The 22,836-nt window shown below is 39.2% G+C and overlaps 1 protein-coding gene across 12 annotated transcripts in view; it reads right to left on the bottom strand.

Annotated features, from left to right (window-relative positions):
• The window catches only part of ELAVL2 (ELAV like RNA binding protein 2), a 135,846-nt gene that overhangs the window by 83,612 nt on the left and 29,398 nt on the right, over positions 1-22,836 (bottom strand). The window contains exon 1 of one of the 12 annotated variants that reach the window (XM_079927942.1): positions 20,703-21,339. The exons of the other annotated variants lie outside the window; for them this stretch is intronic. The gene's annotated coding sequence lies outside the window, so the exon portion shown is untranslated. Of the gene's footprint in view, positions 1-20,702; positions 21,340-22,836 lie in introns of those variants that run through there. 12 annotated transcript variants of the gene reach the window in all.

The raw sequence follows: 22,836 nt of genomic DNA, 5'->3' as shown, positions 1-22,836 counted from the left end.
ACCGCAAAAAAAAAAAAGAAAAAGATTCTCAGCGTATGGATTCACCCCTTTCCAGGGATCAGCATTCTAAAGTGTTGGGAAGTGTGCATTTTAAGACACAGAAAACAAGACTCTTTAAGTTCTTTTCACATGGCCATGGTGCATACTTGTGTTACCCTCACAAAATAAATGAATCTATCTCGAGTGATGCTTTTCATTACCAAAAAAAAAAAAGAAAAACTAAGAAAAAAATAAGAGTTAATGTTTAAAAAGAAAAAGAAAATTAATGCGATACACTACAGATGAGGGTAAGGTCTTTCTTAGCCTCAGACCTTGCCTGCTTATATCCATAGTGGGCATACACACCCAATCCCAGATCTTGGATACCTCTCTAACAGGAAAAAAGGAGTTAAGGTGCTTGGGTTCCCTGTCAATGACTGTCACTTCAACTTCTGTCAGACTTCCCACTTTGCAAATTACCTTCTTATCACTAAGGTAAAGCATATTTTAAATTAACAGTTAAGGATCTTTAAAAGTGCATTGAGGCAAGTTCCCCCATTGTATAAATGAACAATGAAGCAAGGGTGTGAGCATATATATGTATACAGAACCTATTTGTGTATGTACATGCATAGTTCCAAAAGTTGAAGAGAAGCAATCTCCATCACCCATAGGTTGAAGTTGGGAAAGGGGGCACGTGTAACCACAGGCTATATTTTAACAAAGAAAAAACCCCACACATCTAGCCTTTGAATTATTTCCACTCTGGCAAGAGGGAGAGGAGGTAAAGGGGCCTGTTCTCTATAAAAGCTTCAATTATATGCATATAATTTAGACAGATATGTCAAAGCACTTTACAAATTCTGAAGTGCTATTATCATTATTGCTGGGCAAAGGAAGATGCACCTTAAAGTGTTGGCATAGAGAACTTGCTCATTTGTCTTTTAGGTTAAGGCATAGTTGTTTTGTTTTGTTTCCATGTCTCAATGGGCAACAGGGTGCAGAGCTGTGTTGGGAGCTTCTTAACTTGAAAAGGGAACACCGGACAGAAAGTGAAGTATGCAGACTGCCCAATCATGACTGTCAACTCCTGTGTAGGGCCCCTGAAGCACATGCTATGTTAAACTACATTTAGCACATGGTCACAAATGGTGACTAACGAGGATTAGAATTTTTACTTAAAATGCTGCAATTTTCGACCCCTGACCTCCAAATACTATATTTAAGTACAAAGGATGCCAATAGCCTAAATGTTCCACATCGGAATTACAGCCTTGTCTATTTTAATTTACCTTACTTTAAAGAGTAAAACCCCGCACCCAACGCACAGCAGAGTACACATGCCTTCCATCCTCCCCAATTCAATCTTCTCATCATCAGCTGCTCAGCCTCTTGGAATTTTAGTATTTAAGATTAGAAACTGCTACCTCACTGTTCCTTTTGCTAAGAACTCCAAGGATGACATAAGCATCTTCTATTTAAATTCAGATTTATTATTTACAATACAAGGCAGAAAAAGAACGCAGAAGTCTCATCCATGATTGTATGCTAGATCGATAATCTGCACACTAAGATGTTCTGCATAGTGTCACAGTTGCTACAATTCACAAATCAGGGCAATGATCCATATACATCCACACACAACTGTATGGCCTCCTACCATCTTTCTCCTATCATGATTTTCAAAATGACCTGAATTTACACATTTTCTAAGACTGCACTAATGTTGGTTTTAAGATCATGTTTAATTAAAATAAAAATACAAAAGGCATCCTCCTGAACTCTCCGAAGGATCTGGGTATCTTTTGCTACAGGAAAGATGATCTGACTGCCTCTTGTAGTAGAATTTAATGAATCCTATGACTGAAAGAGAGTAGGGAAAAGTGAGGAAGGAAAAGTAGCATTCCTTGATTCCTTATTCTGGGCAAGGCCTGAAGCTTCATATTTTACAGACAAAATCCCATTTAATCACCTTGTGCACTATGAGCTATATACATTAGTTTCCATTTACAAATAAGGATTTCAAAACTATACAGCTATTAAGTAGAGAAACTGGGATTTGTAACCAGTGCTGAGACTCCATCTGAAGCCTCCTACCTGATCTCTGCTTCCAGGTTTGTCCCTTCTCCAATCCATCCTCCATTCCACTGCTACAGTGATCTACCTAAAAACAGTCAGCATCCCAGGACCATTTCTCTTTTTCAGGCCTTCACTGACCCCACATTGCATACAGAGTAACATCTCAGCCTGCAGTGAGGCATCATCGGACTTGACCTGGTTCCCACCTCCCCCTCCACGGGCATGCCCACCGCTCCATGCCCACCCCTCCACGTTGCACACATGAGGCTCGAACAATCTCCCAGCGGTTCTTCCCACACACAGGCTGCTTCCCACTGTTACTCACGGTCTTTTCTCCACCCGCAAGAGCCTCACTACCTTTCTTCTCCTGGTAATGGAAACATCCTCAGCACATGAAAAGGAGGCACAACGCCTCCAGGAAGGCTTCTGTGAACCACTCAGTTGAGCCAGACACTCCTCCTCTGTGCTCCTATTAGCCTACACTCACCTTTGTCTCTTCAGCAATAAATGTGCACAGAGATCCATAAAAGAAAGAGCATCAATGCTGTGAAGTGCAATTCAAGGTGACAAGTAAAAAAAAAAAATCCCATTTATTTATGGAATTTTTCACGTGGTTTTATATTCCCTGCCATGCAGGAAACCTTCTATTGCAACTCTACATACCTGGAGGAGCCAAAGTCACCGCAGGTTGATAATGAAGGGGAAGGAAGGCAGACGTATAGTATGCTGTCATTCCCCACCACTAACATATGCACACATCCCTTTCCAGACACACCTTTCCAGATACACCTACTAATTCTTATATTTTGAGCTCAAGCGTTAAGCTGAATCAGCTTTAAAAAAAAAAAAAAAAAAAAATCCTAGCTACAAGCCTTTGTTTAAAACAACACAAGCCTCAGGAAGGAAGAGAGGAGAATATAGGAGTGGTCCATTGTCATCACATCACAGTTTAAAAAAGCAAACTTCACCACCAATGTGAAAAACCAAGACCACTTGGGGAGTTAACACCTCTCTTCCAGCACAGCCAAGGTCTCAGGAAGCTGCGAGTACAGAAGAAACCACCCAGGAGAGAGAAGCAACATCTCTGATTCACTGGATATGACAGGCATACTGTGCAAGATGCTAAGAAAACAAGGGTATACAAAACAGACTCATATTCCACCTCTCAGGGAGCTTCTCTGGAACACACCTGCACCCAGAGAAGTCAAAGGCTCCCAAAAAAGTCTTTAAGAACACAAAGCCAGGAATAATAATCCCTCTGGACAACCTATGCTAAATATTGAGCTGTCGAAGAAAAAGATAAAAGGGCAAAGTCACTGCTGCCATGGAAACTACCACTGCTAACTTAAACATCTGAGCCTGAACATATATTTGAGCAGAAATGAAGCATCTTGCTTCCCAATGTTTAAAATGCTAGAGGGTAACAGGAGATTGTACACAGCTTTCCCATTTCAACATTAAACTGGATTTCTGCATTACGAAAATTTGAAATTACAATCACAAGCTGAAAAGTTTTCCTGATTTAGGACTGCTAGGAGTTTCTTGGTACCTACTTCCTGCTATACTTTTATCCCATATAAAGAGCAAGTTTCTTTAAAAGAATTCTCTCAGTACAGTAGATTTAACACATAAATTGCTTAGCAGGAAATGCACTGTATTTTACCACTGACAAGACTTTCAGAAAGTACCTACTATGTAACAAGCAACATCCTAGTCCAGAGCAGTTATGACTGCAATCTCTTTCAGATCAACCTAAAAAGAAAGAAATTTTTACCATCATCTACTACTTTAATCTCAGATAGATTTAAAAAAAACAAAAAAAAAGAGAGATTCTCAAGCCATCCTTGAGCCTATGGCCCCAAACCCAAATTTTTCACTTTCTGTAAAGAGAGTGGAAATTTACTCGAGTACGCTCTAAGACATATTTTAAAGAGTTTCTTGACTTGATTTTGATTGTCAATCTCTGCTTGAGAATCATCAATATAAGGGAAATAGAATGGTTTAAAAATGTGATTTTCTATACCCTTAGCCCTGCTCAAGCATGCTTTTTTTTTTTTTTTTTTTAGGTACGCGGGCCCCTCTCACTGTTGTGGCCTCTCCCGTTGCGGAGCACAGGCTCCGTTCGCGCAGGCTCAGCGGCCATGGCTCACAGGCCCAGCCGCTCCGCGGCATGTGGGATCCTCCCGGACCGGGGCACGAACCCGTGTCCCCTGCATCGGCAGGCAGACTCTCAACTACTGCGCCACCAGGGAAGCCCCCTCAAGCATGCTTTTTAAAGCCATCTTGTCTCAGGCTAAAACCCAAGATTCACAGCAAAGGTCAGGGGAGTGCAGCCCTTGGAAGTAAGTTGAGGAATCAGGATACTATTCTTCGGTCTGTATTTCAAGAAGAGCAAGAACAGAGGAAGGGAATCACTGAGGTAGAAGCAGGAGTAGTAAATTAAGACTGGACAAAACTTTCACTGCATTGGAACAGTCATTAGAGTGAATTTCACTGCCATCAGATCAAGAAAGAACAATCACTATGCATCACTGGCCAAGACAAAGCAGTATTTCACCAAAGTAACTTCTTGTTCTAATTGAAAACGATTGGTTTCCTACATTTAAGAACGGACCAAAACGCAAACAAATGAATCCTCTTATTTATCTGTCAAGGTTGGCTACACATTAACTAAGACCTACTCAACATGGCCAACAGAAATGACAACAGCCAGGTGGCCACTTCTGACATTCTTCGTGGTATACAGTTCATCATATACCAATGGCATGGTGAATAATACCCAACAGTGGCTCTGACCAGCAGGAAGAAAATCTGGGGTAGGAAGTCAGAAGTCTTTCTAATTAAGGTATAACGCATTCAAGTACATGGCTAAGTCAGATGATCAGAGTAAATAACACCAAGAATAAAGGCAACAATGGACTTCGCTTAATTCATGCACAAAGTCATTAAGAGGTTACAGGATCACATCTAAAAGAAGAAGTAAGGAAAGGTGCCAAAAATATAGTCATTAGTAACCACATATGATCATGCATATGCCTCTTGGAGGAAAGCCAAGAGATAGATGGAAACAAGCAGTCAGGCAATGAACGCTCAAGATCTTCAGGCCAGAGTCACAACTGGATGCCAGAGGGGGGATTTATTCTGCAAATATGTGTTATTTGGTCTATTCAATGTCCTTTTTTTTTTTTTTAACTAGTAGTGTCCAGCATATAAAACTTTACCAATTTAGCGATTTCACATTTATTAAAAAAAATTCCCAGCTTCTCTTTAAAAAAATAAACAGATTGGCAACAGAGGCCATATTCCCACAGAGCTATGAGCCAGCAGGCTGCCCTTCAAATGGAGCATGTTCTCTGCTGTTCTCCCAGTACCAGCTTTTCTCTTCAGCCTGACTGTCCTAGTCCCTGCAAGGGCTGGATCTCAAGTAAAACATCACAGCCTAAAGGTCAAACATGCTGAAGGGCGCACAGCTTTTCTACTATGGTGATGGAAAGTTTCAGAAGACTACAATATTGGCAAGTGGGTGGGGGAATAGAAAAGACAATAATGCCTAGTGTAAAATGCGTGAAAATGTCACTGTAGGTACAGTACAGAGATACATTAAGGATGGCCTGGAGTGGAATGAATTAATCTTAACTACTTTTGACATATCAAGTTCATCTAAACTCAAGTTCTTTAATTTTAGAGCTAATTATCTATGAAATATTCCAAGGACTAAGAATAAAGAAGCAAAAATAGGCATCGGGACTTCCCTGGCGGTCCAGTGGTTAGGACTCCATACTTCCAATGCAAGGGGTGTGGGTTCGACCCCCCGGTCAGACAACTAAGATCCCGCATGCCACAGGGCGTGGCCAAAAACAAACAAACAAAAAGTATCAATTCCGTGTTACTATACATCCTAATAAGTCTTCCACATACATTCAAAGCACTCTTAAAAGGAGATCGATTTTGGCATGTTATACTACTCTGGATTAGGACTAACTAAAAGCTATCTTGTCCATACAGAATTAAGTATATCCTGTCCCTTCCAGAGACTGAGGAGAAAGTTAATTCAGACCTAATTAAATATTTTGAGACCATAAAGAAGGGAAGGGACACATTAAGTGCTTTATCCCCAGGATTTGGGGCAGGTGGCAAGTGATCCATATACAAAAAGATAAAAATTACCTTGCATTATACCAGAAGCCCTTAAATTAATATAAACAAATTTCAAGGTCATCATCTCTAAACACTGTCTCATGACATACCACGAATTATATTTGGAGATAGAATAGAGGGTAAGTAGGGACAGAACAGAAGCGTACAGAGGTCTTACTTTGCACTTTCCCTGCTGCCTTCAGTGTACCCAAATAGATTCCCATGAAAACCTGCTTCAAACCTGCAGAGTGGGCAGGCAGTGGGACAAAGGTGATCCCTGAGCCTGCGAAAGCCCTGCCTAAAGACTGGCTGCTTTCCCAGTGTGGTGAATGCCCCCGTTGGGAGGCGGTTAAAGGAATGAACCACTAGAGGGTAGGCTGAATGTATTCTTCCATGGCCCCAAAGCTGCTATTTTGTTTCCACTGTAAGTCTTTAAAGAACTGCAAAACTGTCCCTAGGACCATTTGGCAACATCACAGAAATTACAATTTGGTTAAAGTCCTAAGATAATTAACTCACCATTCTTTCCAATTCTCCAGAAATAAAGAATTCTCTAGAAATAGAGGTCTGAACAAAGCAGAAGATACCACCACCCAATGCCAAATAATGGTCTCCCCCGAGGATCTCCTGAACTGTCTCAGCATTGAAAGTTTCAGTAATTGCAGAGACTAAGAGAAAACTACAGTTTTCACCTCTTCTCGTTAACTAAAAGCCACAGCTAAAAAATAAAAAGCCAGGGGAACTAAAAGATTAAGGGTTTTATAGGGCACATTAAATTATGCTTTATCAACTGCCAATCTTTAGGCTGCAGAGTATTACTTTAATGCTATTGATTCCACCACCACCCCCAAAATCCATGGTAACTTTCCTTAAAAACAAAACTCCTCATGAACTTCGAGTCCAATCTTTATAATAAGGTCAAGGGGCATGAGTTCCTAAATGTGCAGGGTATACTGCCCACTGTGCTAAACCTCGGATGTAACCTAGGTCGATTCTCTCTTCTTCCAGGACTGTATTATAAAACATGAACTGGGAACAGACCAACACTTGGCATTAAATTTTTTTTGTTTACTAATCCAGTATGAGATTCCAAAACAAGAAAGTAGTCAAACAATAGAGAACTTACCGAACAGAATCTGAAATTCTCAGGTTTAAACACTGTCAATTATTTATGTTCTCCCCTTGATGCCTGGTTGTTATAAACTCTTAAGGTATGCTTTCAGCCTAATAAACCTGGGGAAATGGTTTTCCACATACTAAATACCTCCAACTTAATGGAAGTTTTTAAGCACTGACTCCTTATGGGTCTTTGCATAATCACTTTCTCATATTTTTGGTCAGTTTACTATAACCTTATAAAAGCTAAACTCTAGAATATGTGAATTTCAGATAAGAGGTACACCTCTTAGCTCCCATTAATTATGTTGGCCCATGTCAAGATTCTTATTATATTCTTCATTAAGGGCCAAGGTTACAGAAATGAGTGCACTGGATCAGTCTGTACTCAAATCAAAATTATCATTATAACACACAGCAATTCCCAAGTATGGCTACTATTTCCCATACCTAAAATATCAGAATATCCTAAAATGGATACAAACTGCATCCACCTGTATTAAAATGAAGGCTTCAGTTTAGTTCTTCAGAAGAGTTAAGTGATGGCCAGGTAAACCAAGGTCAAGAAAAGACAAGTCTCAATTCTATGGAGCATTTGAGGGAAATCTGGAGTTTAAGCTTTCGCCATCGAACAAAGTTAGGGCTAGGAACTGATTGGGGGCAGGGGGCAAATATTGTAGTTTGTGATCTTTGACAAATTTTTAACCTTAGTAACTCTCCTCATCTATAAAGTATAGATTTTTCCCACTTCGCCTAGCAAACAGAGCTTTTATAAGAAATAAGTTAATGGATAAAACAACAGCTTACACATTCAAATTTAAATCTCCCTCCCAAATCTTCCTCTAAAACCACCCCTCCTGCCCCACCTGACATAGAGATAACAGCTTGATATATATTATTCCATTGTTTTCATCATACTTTTAATATATACTTATATACAGGTTGTTTTTTAAATAAATTCTTTGATTAAAACGAAAAAAATAGCTTATAAAAATTGTAAAATACTATGTACAGTATTGCTCTTAAGCCACTAACCTTCTATAGAACTGTTTTCTGCCCTCCTCTTCTCTCTAACAGCACATTTCTAATTTGTGCTAAGGTCAAGCTGTCACAATCACTGTAACTCGGGAAATTCAAATAAACAAAAGTCCTGCATATAGGCCAGGCTGTGCTTTCTTCACTTGGTCCAAAGAATAATAATAATAATAAGGCCAGTATCTGCCTTAAACTGACCTGCAAGCAGACCAAAAACTCTCGTATACTAAGTTCCAAGTTCCAAATATTTAAACCACCAACAGCAGACGTAATAGACTGAGTAAAGTTTAACATAAAAATGTTTAAACACATACCAAGTCAAAACACTTTCTTGCTAAACAGTTGACAGTGATGTTCAGATGCCGACTTAAGAACCATGCACTACAGATATCCTGCCATAATCAGTAATTAAAGTACATGGTAGGCATCTGCTCGGAGCCTAGCATATAACATAGGGTCTTATTAGCATGGTCAACATACTGACAGTTACCTGTAATTAATGTTAAATGTTTAGCATTCTTTAAAACATATAAGAGATTAGGCCATTTTAGAGAGCTACAACTATGAACTACAATTAAGCCTAAGGATGATTAGTATGTACCATACCACACCAAGAAAACCACTTTACAAAGCCAAATACTTTCTGGTATCATCTGCTGATGAGGCATTCCTACCTGAACATACTGATAAAGTATCATACTGATACTGATAAAGAAACTACTTACAAGCCTACCAAACAGACTTGAGCACAAGGGTAAAGTATAACTGAAGATGGAAATCCCAGAGCACTGAAAAATGGGGGTGAGGTAGGGGGAATCGGAAGAAAAGCAGGGAGGCCAAACTTCTTTGACAGTCTTGTACTTATCTTACCAACCCTTTTTTCCCTCCTAGCTTCTCATCTCTGCTGCTCAATGAACCCTCATCCCCTCTCCCATGTGAGAGTTCAGCTGGGTCCCCAAATAATACCCCAAGACACTAACTGGTAAATACCTGGCTTGAAAGAAGAAGCCCATCTCATTTTCTATGCATCCAACAAACTCATGCCTCAAAAGGCAAGAAATACCTCTAAATGTATTCCAATACTTACGAAAGGTAGCCAAACATCTACTCTCTGGAGGATGCAGTCATCCCATTCCCAGAGGAACCACTGGGCAAAACAATCCTTACCTCATCTGTTAACCTTTACTGTTCAAAAGAAAATAGCTAAAGTGAACATGAAAGGAAATGCTCAAAGGGCTAAGGATGGAAAACGGCAAGATCTCAGCTTACAATCCAGAAGCCACTTAAATGGAGTGACTGCAAGCAAAACCAAAGTTCAACTGAAGAAACACACATCACTGCGGACAGCATGACAAACCCGTGTGATTTGGACAACTACAAAGTGGCCATCTACGAGCCTGCAAACAAGGAGGGTCATTACATAAGAAAAGGCATCAGGAATCCTTTGAGATGGAGCTTTCGAATGAGGCTTGAGTCACAACTAAAAGGACACAGAAAAAAATAGATGCGCCTCAAATAAACATGTGTTAAGGACAAAGACATTCACATTCATTCTAATATGCAAATCCTGTAACATGCAGGGCTCTGTGCTGGATACTCAAGATGGCTCAGATGGCTCAGATAAGGAGTTCCCACTTAGTGTCTAGCAAAGAAGGGAACACATGCAGAACCACAACACAGGACACAACCTGTGGGGAGGAGGGATTATTTCTCGATGACAGAGGAAAAAAAATCAGAAAGGTTCAGAAAACAGAAAGGACATATGCACTAAGCTATCTGTTTTCATATGTTCACATAGGGGATGAGACACGCATGGATTCAGACATTTAATAAATGCCTACTATGAGAGTCCACAAAACAGGCACTTGGGGAACCTAGTGGTAGAGAGATTAAACAAACAAAAGGATAAAACTACTGTTTAAAACTGTAACCCATGCCATGGGGAAAAGAAAAAAAGCATCCATGTGAATAAAATGGGGAAGGTGATCAGGAAAGGCGTCTCTAGAGAAGTGACATTTAAACTGAGACCTCAAGATAAGGAACATGTTTAGCTGTATTAATACTTGTCTCTTTGGAGGGAGGGGATGGTGCCATGCCACATGGTAGATGCTGTGGGTATGGAGGACCAGGAGGTAACGGTGAATAAGATACAACCTACGCCCAGAGGAATCTCATCTTAGGGAAGCAGGCACATGCAGAATGTGGAAACCCAGTAAGCAGGGTTCTACCGGTATGGAACCTTAAGGACCCGAGGAGATCTTGAAACCCATCTAGCTTAACCATTCCTTTTTTTTTAAATGAAGGAAATGAAGCCCAGAGATTGGCTCAGGGGTCCCTGAACTAGGCAGAGGCAGAGGTGGGGCACTAGCCTATTATTAACTCTCAGTACTTGGCACTGCCCATTAGTTTTTTGATCAGAAAACTCATTTGGACAATCAGAGCTCAGTAAATTAGTAATGTACAAGGAATGCTTAATATCTGTAGGGAAAATAAGCGGACTCTGATCTAAGCTCCAAGCACTTCACTAGACATTGTGGAATAATTTTCCCTGATCAGAACACAATGAGAAATGTAGCCAGTTTTTGGTGAAGTGAAATGTATTCATTTTCTCTTCTGAAGTTATGTGCATCCTACTTTGGGGTATCTAAGCATCCAGGAAATGATGATAATAGCAATTCTGTCAGATTATTTTCAATGCCTTTCCTTGGCAAAAAGAGTTGGCAAATCTATCAGTCCCCTCCCCTCCATATACTTATTTTTTATTGTACTTGCCTGAGAAATACAAACACTGAGTTACAGAGAGTAGGGAGAACGTGAGGAGCCACTAAGAGGAAAGGTCATAGCAGCACTGTTCATTAAAGCAAAAAAAGAAACAACTCCAGTGCTTACCAAAGGAAGATAAACAGCAAGGAAGATGTGAAGATAAATAAATGGTCATACATTCACCAACTAAGTATTATTCAGCAGTGAAATAAGAGGGCCCACGCACAGACAAAAGTATAGCACAAACAGAATTTTGATCAATTTAATTCTGTGTCCTTCAGGACAAAAAGGAATTTATAATCTTTTAAGTTATTACAGCTGCCCTTATAAACCAAATATAGTCAAAAAGAAATATTAGGGGCTTCCCTGGTGGCGCAGCAGTTGAGAATCTGCCTGCCAATGCAGGGGACACGGGTTCGAGCCCTGGTCTGGGAAGATCCCACATGCTGCGGAGCAACTGGGCCCGTGAGCCACAACTACTGAGCCTGCGTGTCTGGAGCCTGTGCTCCCCAAGAGAGGCCACGACAGTGAGAGGCCCGCGCACCGTGATGAAAAGTGGCCCCCGCTCGCCGCAACTAGAGAAAGCCCTCGCACAGAAACGAAGACCCAACACAGCTATAAATAAATAAATTTTTAAAAAAAAGAATCATTAAATTTTAATCACGTAGTTTTCAATTCTTACATTATACTTTAAGGATCATGTGGAAACAAAAATAACATGGGGGGAAATGCCTTTCAAATTGGAGCCATTACAACTCAGCCCTCACTGCCTTATGTCTGGTTAACCCAAAACTCCCACCACAAACACAATCAGCCCTAAAACAGAAACCTGGACCTATTTTGCCCATTAACTGCTGCTCAAGGTCCAGGTCAACCTGCAAACAGGCATTTCTAAAGCGTATGACCAGGTTCAGCCTGAGCAGAATAACAGGTTAAAAGTGGAGAGAGAAGAAATGGGAAAAACAGTTAATCCATTTAACAGAATTCTGCATAGAGCTGACAAGACACTGGCTCCCACGTGAAGAAGGCTTCTCTCAACCTTTTCACTTTAATTTACAGTCTCAATGGAAAAAACAGTGACCTAAGTAAGAATTCTAGACCTTTGTGCCCTGAAGGTCACCAGATAAGGTCACCCTGAAGAGGAATTCTCCCAGAATGTGGGTTGATCTAGTGGAAGAACAGCCTGGCTGGTCTTCACTGATGCCACACTCTATTTTGGACACTGTCTCAAGCTACCTGAACTTGAGAGATTTCTAAATCTTTCAAGGACATCCGAAACATTTTTGTACCAGAGCATTTATCTCTGTTATTGAAGGAAAGTCACCTTCCAGAAGAATTGCCATGAAAGCCCACATCATGTGCACTAATAAAAAAGTAACAGAACAGGAGAAGTAGTTTAAAACGCTCTTCCATTATATATAAGGAAAGTCAAGGTGAACTTTAAGAAAATTAAAACCTTGATATCTAATTTTATCAAAATAATGTAAGCAATAAAGATATAATTTATATCACGACAAACTAATACATAGCTCAGACTATTCTAAGCAAGGAAATTGGATGGATGCTTATTTCATACTGAGATTTATAAGACATGAATGATTTAGAAATGTACATGGACCCTGAGCTACTAAAATGGTGACAACCCAAAGGTGATTACTGACATATCAGAAAATCAATGGGAGTTCTGAAGAAGAAAGTTTTACTCTCAAAAAAGAAAAAGGCAGTTCAACAAAAACCCACCCACCTTTAAAAAATAGCAAGAGTTATCCCTTTCAACTGGTGCTGATCTGCCCTTTATCACTGGAAATAGAATATGTCACTCAGAAAGTCACCCTGAAGCTATAAAGAAGCTTGGGTGGGGGGGGGGGGGAATTAAACTTCTGGTAAGGATAGGACTAGGGGCCTATTAAGACAAAAAACTAAGACCTAAGTGTTCAAAAGCATATTAGCAGGAAACTTGCAGTGGATTCAGTAACAGTCTTTAGTGGCAAGAGAAAAAAAGAAAAGAAAAGAAAGCCTTTAAAAACCTAAGCCACTGAAATTTTAAAATGACACTTACATGACCCAGTACTTTTCTATTCAAAGAATTCTGATGCTATATATCTATTTTTCTTTGGAAGCTTTTCATATCTAATATATTTTAAGAGGTAAAAGGTATGGCTTTACTTAAGCACACAATGGAATAAAATATCACTGAGGACAACCTTGGACCTGTAAACAAATTTTAATGGGAAAGAAAAATACAAACATGGGGGAAAAGGCAATATATAAATGGCAAATGTGACAAAAAATCTGGGCATTTTGAAAAGAAAGCATTGTTAGATGGGGTGAGAAAGACACTAGGTAGTATTGGTTTAATTTAGGGTGTGTCAGGCAGTGTGCTAAACCTTTTTCAGGGGCACCATCTCCATGCAATCCTAACAACCTAAGGAAATGGGTCATTTTATCCCGATTTTTCAGATGAGGATATGGGCTTAGAAAAGATTAACTTGCCCTGAACTACAAAACTTGCAAATCCAGGTCTATCGGACTGTAAAGCACATGCTCTTTGCACCACTTCAGTAAAGCACTTGAAACAACCAATGCCTGGCTTCACTCCAGACCAATTAAATAAGAATCTCTCCCGAAAGGGCCCATGGCACTGGGATTTTTAAAAGCACCTCATTTGATTCTAATGTGCAGCCAAGGTTGAGAGCCACTGCAAAGACCTTCATAAAACAAGTGGAGTATCAGCTGGGATGTGCAGAACAGACAAGATCCAAATAATCAGAGAAAGGAAAGGCATCCAACTTTTAGGGGGAAACAGGACTGAGCATCAGTGAAGCTGTGGAGGCAGAGCCAGGCCAGAGGTCATTCAGGGAGTCTCACCAGAGCAGTGACTAAAAGGCAGAGAAAGTCAACTGGAATCTTTTTTGCTGACAACGCAAGCAAGGTACAGGCTGGGAAATTTGTATTTGGAAGACTATAGTAAGAAAGGGGCACAAAATGATTTTTATAGCTAATGTGACAAAAGAGCTTTGAATGTTAGCAAGATAAGAAATAATAATTGACTAATCTAAAGCAAATGGGCAGAGATACAAAATATAGGAAGGGACAGATAACGAGTAGGGCTTGCTGAGCAATCAGATGTAGCTCAGTAGTTATAACGACAAGCTCTGCAGTGATCCTTTCTAACATTCACCATTCTAAGCCTCGACTTCCTCATTTAGAACATGGAGAAAATAATCACGCCATCTTGCCCACTTACTGGAAGGAATAAATGAGAAGATAATCCAAATAAAAGAAAATAGACTTGGAGCATCTGTATTCCAGAAGTATAAGAAAATAGTACCCCAATTTTTTTCCTTCTTAGCAGTACATCTTTAGATGGCCTTGATAGCTTTAAAGACTTAGTAATGTAGAATAGAAGCATGACCTGTCTATTTAGTTTCTATTTTCAATTACTCTCTACATCAGTCCAGGCCAGTACCCAAGGAGCTAAGATGCAGCCATTTAAAAATGGTAATATTTTATAAAGCAGAAACTAACACACCATTGTAAAGCAATTATACTCCAATATAAAGATGTAAAAATAAATAAATAACTTTTTAAAAATGGTAATTTTTCCTAAATGGTAAGGTGGAATGTACCCTACCGCCCACAAGTGACTGTCATTTTACAGATGGTTAGTGAATTTATATATTAAGCAATATACTAACTTTATATAATTTATATACAAAAGTATATATTAAGATATACTCTGTATGTCCTCAACTGAATTCTTGGAGACAAATATTATTTAGGAAACAAATCTAGTAATAGGATTGGTTAAACTGTCAATTATTCATCAAAATAACCTACACAAAATAAATCTTGTAGTCTGCAAGATTTCCCATTTAACTTTCACTTTCATATACCTTATTTTGTCTTCAGATGATTTCCCACACAGTTAGTAGATAATCCTTTAGCTAAGTGACCTTTAAACCCACATTCTGAATGGCAAAAAATTGCTTCCTTAATAATTTGTTATATTACAATATATTGATATAAGCTACCATGTCTGTTCATTATGATGGAAACCTGATTTGGTAACTAGAAAAGAACTTGGGTTCCTTCTCTAAGAAAATAAATATTCTTTAAAAAAGGGGAGGGGAGCCAACATGGGGAAAAAATAAGAGTATAGATATAAAAAGAGTTAATTTCTTCTACTGTCCAAGTCTTTAAGTATAGCTTACAAATTAGAAAAAAGATATTTGAAGGTGTTTTTAAAAGAGCTGTGTTCTTTTAACCCTCTCTTGACTGTAGAAAGGTAGGGCAACTCAGAAGAACTCATGTTCCTACAGTGAAGTAATTACATTAATTTCCAATCCCTGAAACCAGTTCTCACAGGGAAACACTATAATGCTTTGGGTAACTCTTTAAGACACAAATAAAATGGTAGTTGCCGGAAGAAGGGGAAAAAAGCCTTTCAGCAAGTGAGAAGTTTTCTCCTAAATCATCCTTTTGCTAGAGAACCAAGTGAACTGTCCTACCGTTGTTCTCCTGTTTTGTACAGGAAACAGAGTATATCTAACAGGAAGAGATCAGAGAGGGAATCCTGAAGTTGACAACATTTTTTTTGGTGAAAAGCGTAGAAGAGGACACAAAAATATACTGAAATGACTGCTTGGATGAAAGGGCAGTGGATATTTTCACCAAATCATTTGAATTCACATTCTCAGAGACCCACACATGTCCTTTCCCATTCTGTGCCTGCACAGGTAAAGCAAAAATATAGTTTTGGCTTTGGAATGGATTTTCTACTTAAGATTAATTACAGGCATATCGGCTGCCCTGGGAGTTTACTTTCAAATAAAATGAGGCCATGTAAAAACCTGACTGAAGGAAATGGGATAATATCCATCTCAGGCTCCATTCCGTTCTCACAACTCAATCTCACTAACACCTATAACTCAGCCCAAAGAAAGCTAGAAATCCTGCTACATTCCCACAAGAGAAGAAACTTAAAGGTTTGGATCTCTCATAGTTACCCTGAAGAGATAGATAGGAAAGCAATAGTTAAGCAAGGTCGGGGCCAATAACCACAAACTGACTAGCTAATAACTTAACTAGGTTTTGGTCATTTATCCCAGAGCTTTGATTTTAGTTTCTGTATTAGAGTTCCACTGCTCATTTTCTCTTTAAGTTTGAAAACCAGGGCCTCACTAAGAAGTTGTGACTTGCAGATGTGCACTCTGCATAAGTACACAAAGCAAAAGAAACAGAAGGCACCCCAAACCTCACATCTTTTCACATTTCCAACACAAATATCACCAGTTCCATGAACACTTGACCTCTTAATGTTCTCCAAGTAAAGGGGGCCCAGAGGATCTCGGAGCTGCACGGACACTTCAGCAGACATTCAGGGAAACCATTGCCAAGACTGTCTTGACACCTGTAGCAAAAGCATCATGTCTTTTAAATACATGTTCTGTTTAAGTGGCTTTTAAAGCTTAAGCACCGTGCCTTTAAAAGCAGTTTATAAGAGGTCAGACTATAAAATTGAAGAGACAAGAAATCAATTGTGTATCAATTGTCAAAAAGCAACTTTAAAAGGTAGAGTTGGTCAGAAACTGTTGTACAGGGTGAAAGCGAGGAGAAAGTCTCCACATTGGAAATGCCCAATCCCTAGGGTAGGAGCAAGAAAAGAAGTTTTTGACAGGTTGTAAGGATCAGAAAGCAGTTCTCTTCTGCACTGAAAAAAGGAAAAGTATAGATCAGAAATGCAGGAAAAAGAGATTAATTTCTCTTCGTCCTTGGAGGAATTAAATACCTTTACCCCTGTCATGGACTGAATGTCTCTCCTAAAATTCAAACGTCGAAGTCCTAACCCCCAATGTGACTGACTGTATATGGAGAGACAGAGCCTTTAAGTAGGTAATTAAGGTTAATGCAGTCATAAGGGTGGGTTGTAAACCAACAGGACTAGTGCCCACATAAGAAGAGGAAGATTCACCAGGAGTGTGCACAAGTTAACACCATGTGAGGGTACATTCAGAAGGCGGCCCTCTACAAGCTAAGAAGCAAGGCCTTATCAGAAACCAGCCCTGCCATCACCTTCATCTTTGACTTCCTGCCTCCAGAACTATAAGAAAATACATTTCTTTAGTTTTAGCAACCAGTCTGCAGTATTCTGTTATGGCAGCCCAAGTAGACTGATATAACCCCCAAACTAATTCTTCCTCTCGATTATCTTTTTCTTCCTAATGCTGCCACCCAACCTTCACAGGCTCCTGGCATCTGAACCTTGGCATCGAAACAATACCTCCTTACTTTTGAATTCACAACCATTAATTTTCCTCTCACTACTGACATCCACACTTCCATCTTACAATTTCCAAAACACAAGGGCAAACCTTTATCACCATATACATTGCTTCCTGTTTGTCTCCCCCCATCACCTACATTTCATCCCCATCTGGCTAGCTTCAACTTCCCAAAAACATCTCACTCTATCACCTGCTCAAATACCATCAATTACATCCATACAGGCCTGCATTCAAGGGCATTTTCAACTTTATAGCAACTTACCTGCCCTCATGTTTTCTTCCAACTTCTCATGCAAAAACCCTGCACAAGGTCAAAATGACCCATAGCCATCCTTTGAATACCTCTCAAATTTGCCTATTTCTTTGCGCTTTTTTTTCTCATTGTTACAACTTAGAATGTCCTCTCTGCTCTACTTCCTCTTTCTAAATGGTGGCTGGAAGAGAAGTTACTGAAGAACATTATACAAGAGGCTGTGGCAAAATCTTCTACTCCAAAATGCTGCCTGCCGATTTACTTTTATTCAAATAGGCTTTTAGCCTCACCAAGGCATCATGCCAAGGTCTTACACAAGATCTGAAGATGGTACCATCCAGTAAAAGAGAAGTAGGCAACATGACACCACAAATTCCACATCATGTCCATGCATTTCATAATACATCCCCATCCCAACTATTTTTGGTTTGGGAGTAGAGAGGAGAAAATCCATGAGTTTTCAACTGGCCCTTGAAAACAGTCATTTGAAAACAGACTACATGCTCTACTTAGTCAATGATGTTTAACTTTCACAACACATAAAAATTTCAGCTCCATATAAATAGGAAATGGGGAGATCACACATAGTTAAATTCAGAAAGTTTCCGAAGACTCTTATCTCCCCCTAAATCTTACATCCTAGTAAGCATCACAGAAGGTCTAGAGACACCATGAGGCACCCAAGAACTTGATCTCCAAGTTCAACCAGTTCCCCTCTCAAACACACTACTTTATTTCCAAAGCCAGCACCTAAATCCCAGCAATGAAAGTTCTAAACAGAGTCTCTCTTGGATTCTCCCGATTTTCAATGATCCCGTCCCCTATCAATTCTCCAAAGAACTTCCCAAGCCTCATCAACCCTCTTTTCCTGAGGACATAACTGAGCTTCATAACCTACATTATATCCTTATTGATTTTTATCATGTGAGTGACCAAAAAAACAGTAACATGCCAAGATCTCCACAAAGTGAATGCCTGGCTCTTAATTCTGCATGCACTAAAATAGCCTCTGTCCCACTCACTGGGCCTTCTCTTCCATACTTTCATAACTGTTATTTTCTCTACTTGGCATCTTCCCTCCCCTAGTTCCAATTCACACACATACAAGCTCATCACTATAAAAACTTCACGTACCTTCAAATCCCTCGTTCCTTTAAAAGTTATCCTCCAAGAGATTTTTCCTGTTAACTTAGCATGTACTATATCATACAGACACTTTTAATACCCCACCAATAACTTCACTTCTAAGTAGTAGTTTTTATGTATTGAATAGAAACCTAACCAGAGTAGAAACTTATATCAGAAGAGGCTTAGCTCTATTGCTCCAACCCAAATCAAAGTACCCTATAGTCAGCAGCACCCAGAGATACTCCAATGTCATTGATTAGCACCCTAAGAGCACTCAAACTGCTTGATGAGCTTATCTTTCCCATTCTAACTCAGGAGTGAAAGAACAGAGAAATGATACCAAGCAGATCTACAATCTAGGTCCAGAATCAGAAGCAAATTGACAGTATAACATTCAGGGACTTCAGTGACTATTTCACATTTTCTCATTTCCTGGGACACCAAGTGCCCAAGAGGGCTGGGCCATCAGCTTCCTATCAAAAGGGGGAAAGAACCACCCACTTTCTAAGACAGATTGACTGTTAAACACATGTACAGCAGGCCTCAAAGGGGAAAAGGCAAGCTGTCCTGCCAGAGTTCTCAAAAGCTTCTGAGAACAGCAATTTTTAAGAGGTGCAAAGATATATATTAACCCATATTTGACAGACAGCACCCTTTCTCAAATTCAGGACTTAATAAACTACCTTTCTGTTTTAAAAATTCCTACAATTTGAGAATTTCAAAATACCAACCCTTTTCAGATCAAGTAACTACATTTGTCAAACCAGACTAATTATTAAAATTCCACAAAGCTTGTACAATCAATCCCTAGTGTTTAGGGAAATCATTTTAAAATTCATGTGGTTAAAGGCTACCTAATCTTTTCAGTGCCAGTACACCAACCACTTGGCACTGCTTTCTAAAATCTGGGGAGATTTCCTGACCAATGAAATACAGATAAAATATGGCAAAGTAAGTATTAATATTTCTACCCTCTATTGTTACAGTGATAAACAGAGTGCCAGGAGCATATTGGTTGGTATATATAGCTCCTAGAAAAATAATATCTAATGAAAGCTAAAACGATTAACATTCCTCCTTAATCAAATTTTCCCTCTTATTTTGTTCTACACACACAGAAAACACATGTACGTGCACACACACATACATAAAACACACACACACTCTACATATCAACAGCTATCAAAATAAACTGCAGGAGTAAAATAACATTATTGCTCTTTAGACATTTAAAAACACATTTTTAAACAATATTTTCAAAGCCCACAACCTTGAAAATTAAATTAAGCCCCTACCTTCATAGACCATAAGAGTAATAGCTCATGATTAAGTGGGTAATTTATTTGTTCACATTTTATATAAAGATTCCCAAAGAGTCCAAGATCCTACCAGTGACTATTTAAGACACTGAGAAGACAGAATTTTAAGTATGGAACAATAAGAAGTTCATAACAATTAACAGCATATAAAATTACCCCAAAGGAATGGGACTTTTATAAAATGTAGAACATCTTACACAGAGGAGAAATTTTCAATTGCCAGTATTAGAAAGGAATTTAAAATACCAGGATTCCATGCATTTAAGAAAGAACATTCCTTTGTTTCTTACAAAGCTGACACAAAAAAAGGGCATTTAATGGCAATGTGTCTCCTCCCTGAAAGCGGATTTATTGCTATTTAGCGTATCCAAGGAAGTAGTTCCAAGAGCTAAGCAATAGTTTTTAATGCTGACTCCTCTTCACAACCTGCTCTGTGGTACCCCACCCCCATACGGATCAGGGGAAATGCTTCAATGACTTACTTGATCTCAATATTTTTTCCCACCAGGTTGTGGAATATCATACATAGGAAGTATACTCATTTTGGTCCCTGGATTTTTCTGAGTCTTAATTTTACAAGAAACAAAACTACAAAGAGTAAAATACCTCAGCAATCCAAGGAAGAATGACGAACTTTTCAGGTCCTACTACAGGAGTGCCTAATACAAAACTCAAGTGTTCAAAGGGTGATGAACGGGAAAGCATAACTGTGGTTCAAACCTTGGTCTCCCGGCTTTTACTGGGTTATTAAGGTTCCGGTTATTTACAAATGTGGAAGCTTATTACATATAAAAGCTCTTAGTTCCAATAAGCTGTGGATAACTTACTATCTCCACTTTAAAAGCCTCTTCTTCACAATTACCATCCATTTGAAGAGTGATTTGACCCCCACTCTGTCCTCTGAGACATTACATAAAAGGACTCTCACCTACTCAAAAATCAATCTTTTCAATTAGATGAAAACTTAATGAAAGCTGAGATCATCTTGATGAAAGCAAATACTGCCAAAAGGCAAAAACAGCTTCACACTCTTAACGGTAAAGCCAAAGTTGCCAGATTATAATTCTGCTACATAGTCATTACAGTCCAAAGATCTGTGATTTACCTCACTGGAGCAATGATTTTCTGTAAGTAAGGTATTCAGGGTTTACTATCCTTACAGGGAGCCTTGACACTACCATTGTCAATTCTACATACAGATTTGATTCCCTGAACAAAAAGGCATTTAGTCATAGTTCTATAATTAAGAATCTTCAAAACGAAGAGTAATATCCCCAATATGCAAAAGGTATTCTGAGAACAACTGCACTTGCTTGTGTCCTTTGTATACATTTCCCTACTGATTCAATTTCATGATCATGAAATACAACAGAGGGACTAAATTTAAGTTTGCTTATCCTGTCACTTTAACCACATTCTCCCTATGGCCAATAATAAGGATGCATTTGATAGACAGGAACCCATAAAGGATGAGGAAGAGGATAATGGAAAGCAAAGCTGGATGATGTAGAGTCCAACCCACAAGCATGACACAGTAGCCAATTTTGCTAAGTGGATACAGGTTGAATTAACCTGACCTTTATGCTACAATGTCCTGATTTATACAATCGATACTATCTGCCCAGCTGAGTCCTGAGCTGCTAACAATAGGATTTAAATGGCCTAAGATCTGAGACAAAAATGAACCAAAATCCAGAATGAATCCAACTTTTTGTTTAAACCCAAAAATGAACCGTCATCCTATTACTAAAAAAAAAGAAAAAAGCAGTTTTCCCACAATGCAAACCAACAAAAGCACTTTGAAAAGATAAGTATTTTTTGAAAATCATCAATTGAATCTTAAAATATAAGCTGCCCAAAGTAAATGTGTGATCCCTGAGGAAGTTCCTCATACTGAGTAGGAGCAGTGTAAACACAAACCAGGTGAAGGAATCTGTAAGTCATCTTCCTGTTATTAGGTAAATTTCATGTAATACACATTTAAATGAGACCTGAATGCCAGGCAATGGGAATTCAAAACAGAGTTAAAGTGCTGGGGGGGATGGAGCAGTGGGGGAGGTGATGACAGAACTAGTAAAAGATGGGCTGAGAGGAGATGAAAAAAGGCAACATGTGTAGGATTTAGGGTTGCAGTAATAAGATATATGAGTGAATAAAAAGTATGGGCTAAGAATTCATTGACCATGTTCAAGGGAAAAAAGAGTATTTGGCTAGTTCACAAAGTGAACATTGCATTTGAGAAAGAATGGAGAATGTGAATGTTCAAAAGTCCTTGAAATCTGTTCTGAAAGCCACAAGGAGCCAAGGAAGGTTTCAGGCAGGAGTGACAGCCAGAGCTGCCCTTTACCTGTCTTCTACAAAGTTCTGACTCAAATGTGTCTAAATTCTACAGGGCTACTTTTATCCCAGGAGATGGTTCATAAAAATCAATGCTAAAAAGGTTACAAAAGCAGAATAGTACTCCAGCTGATCCACAATTTACGTCTAATACCTGGGCCCAGAGAACTCTAGCATGGTTAAAATCATGCACTCGGGAGCCAGACTGCCCAGGTTCTAATTCTAGCTCTGCCACTTACTTTGTGTCTTTGGGCCAGTAACTTAAACCTCTCTGTGCTGCCACTTCTCTCTGTGCTGCAAAACTGGTGAATTTTTACTACGTACACCTTAGAGTTCTGATAACTTGAGTGAAAGAATGCAGACTGCTTACAACAGGGCCTGGCACAGAGAAGTAGCTTCCAAG

Source organism: Stenella coeruleoalba (genome assembly GCF_951394435.1).
Source record: "Stenella coeruleoalba genome assembly, chromosome: 7".
In the NCBI taxonomy this organism is placed as follows: domain Eukaryota; kingdom Metazoa; phylum Chordata; class Mammalia; order Artiodactyla; family Delphinidae; genus Stenella; species Stenella coeruleoalba.
The sequence above is the reverse complement of the archived record's forward strand: the minus strand, read 5'-3'. Positions and strand labels throughout refer to the sequence as shown.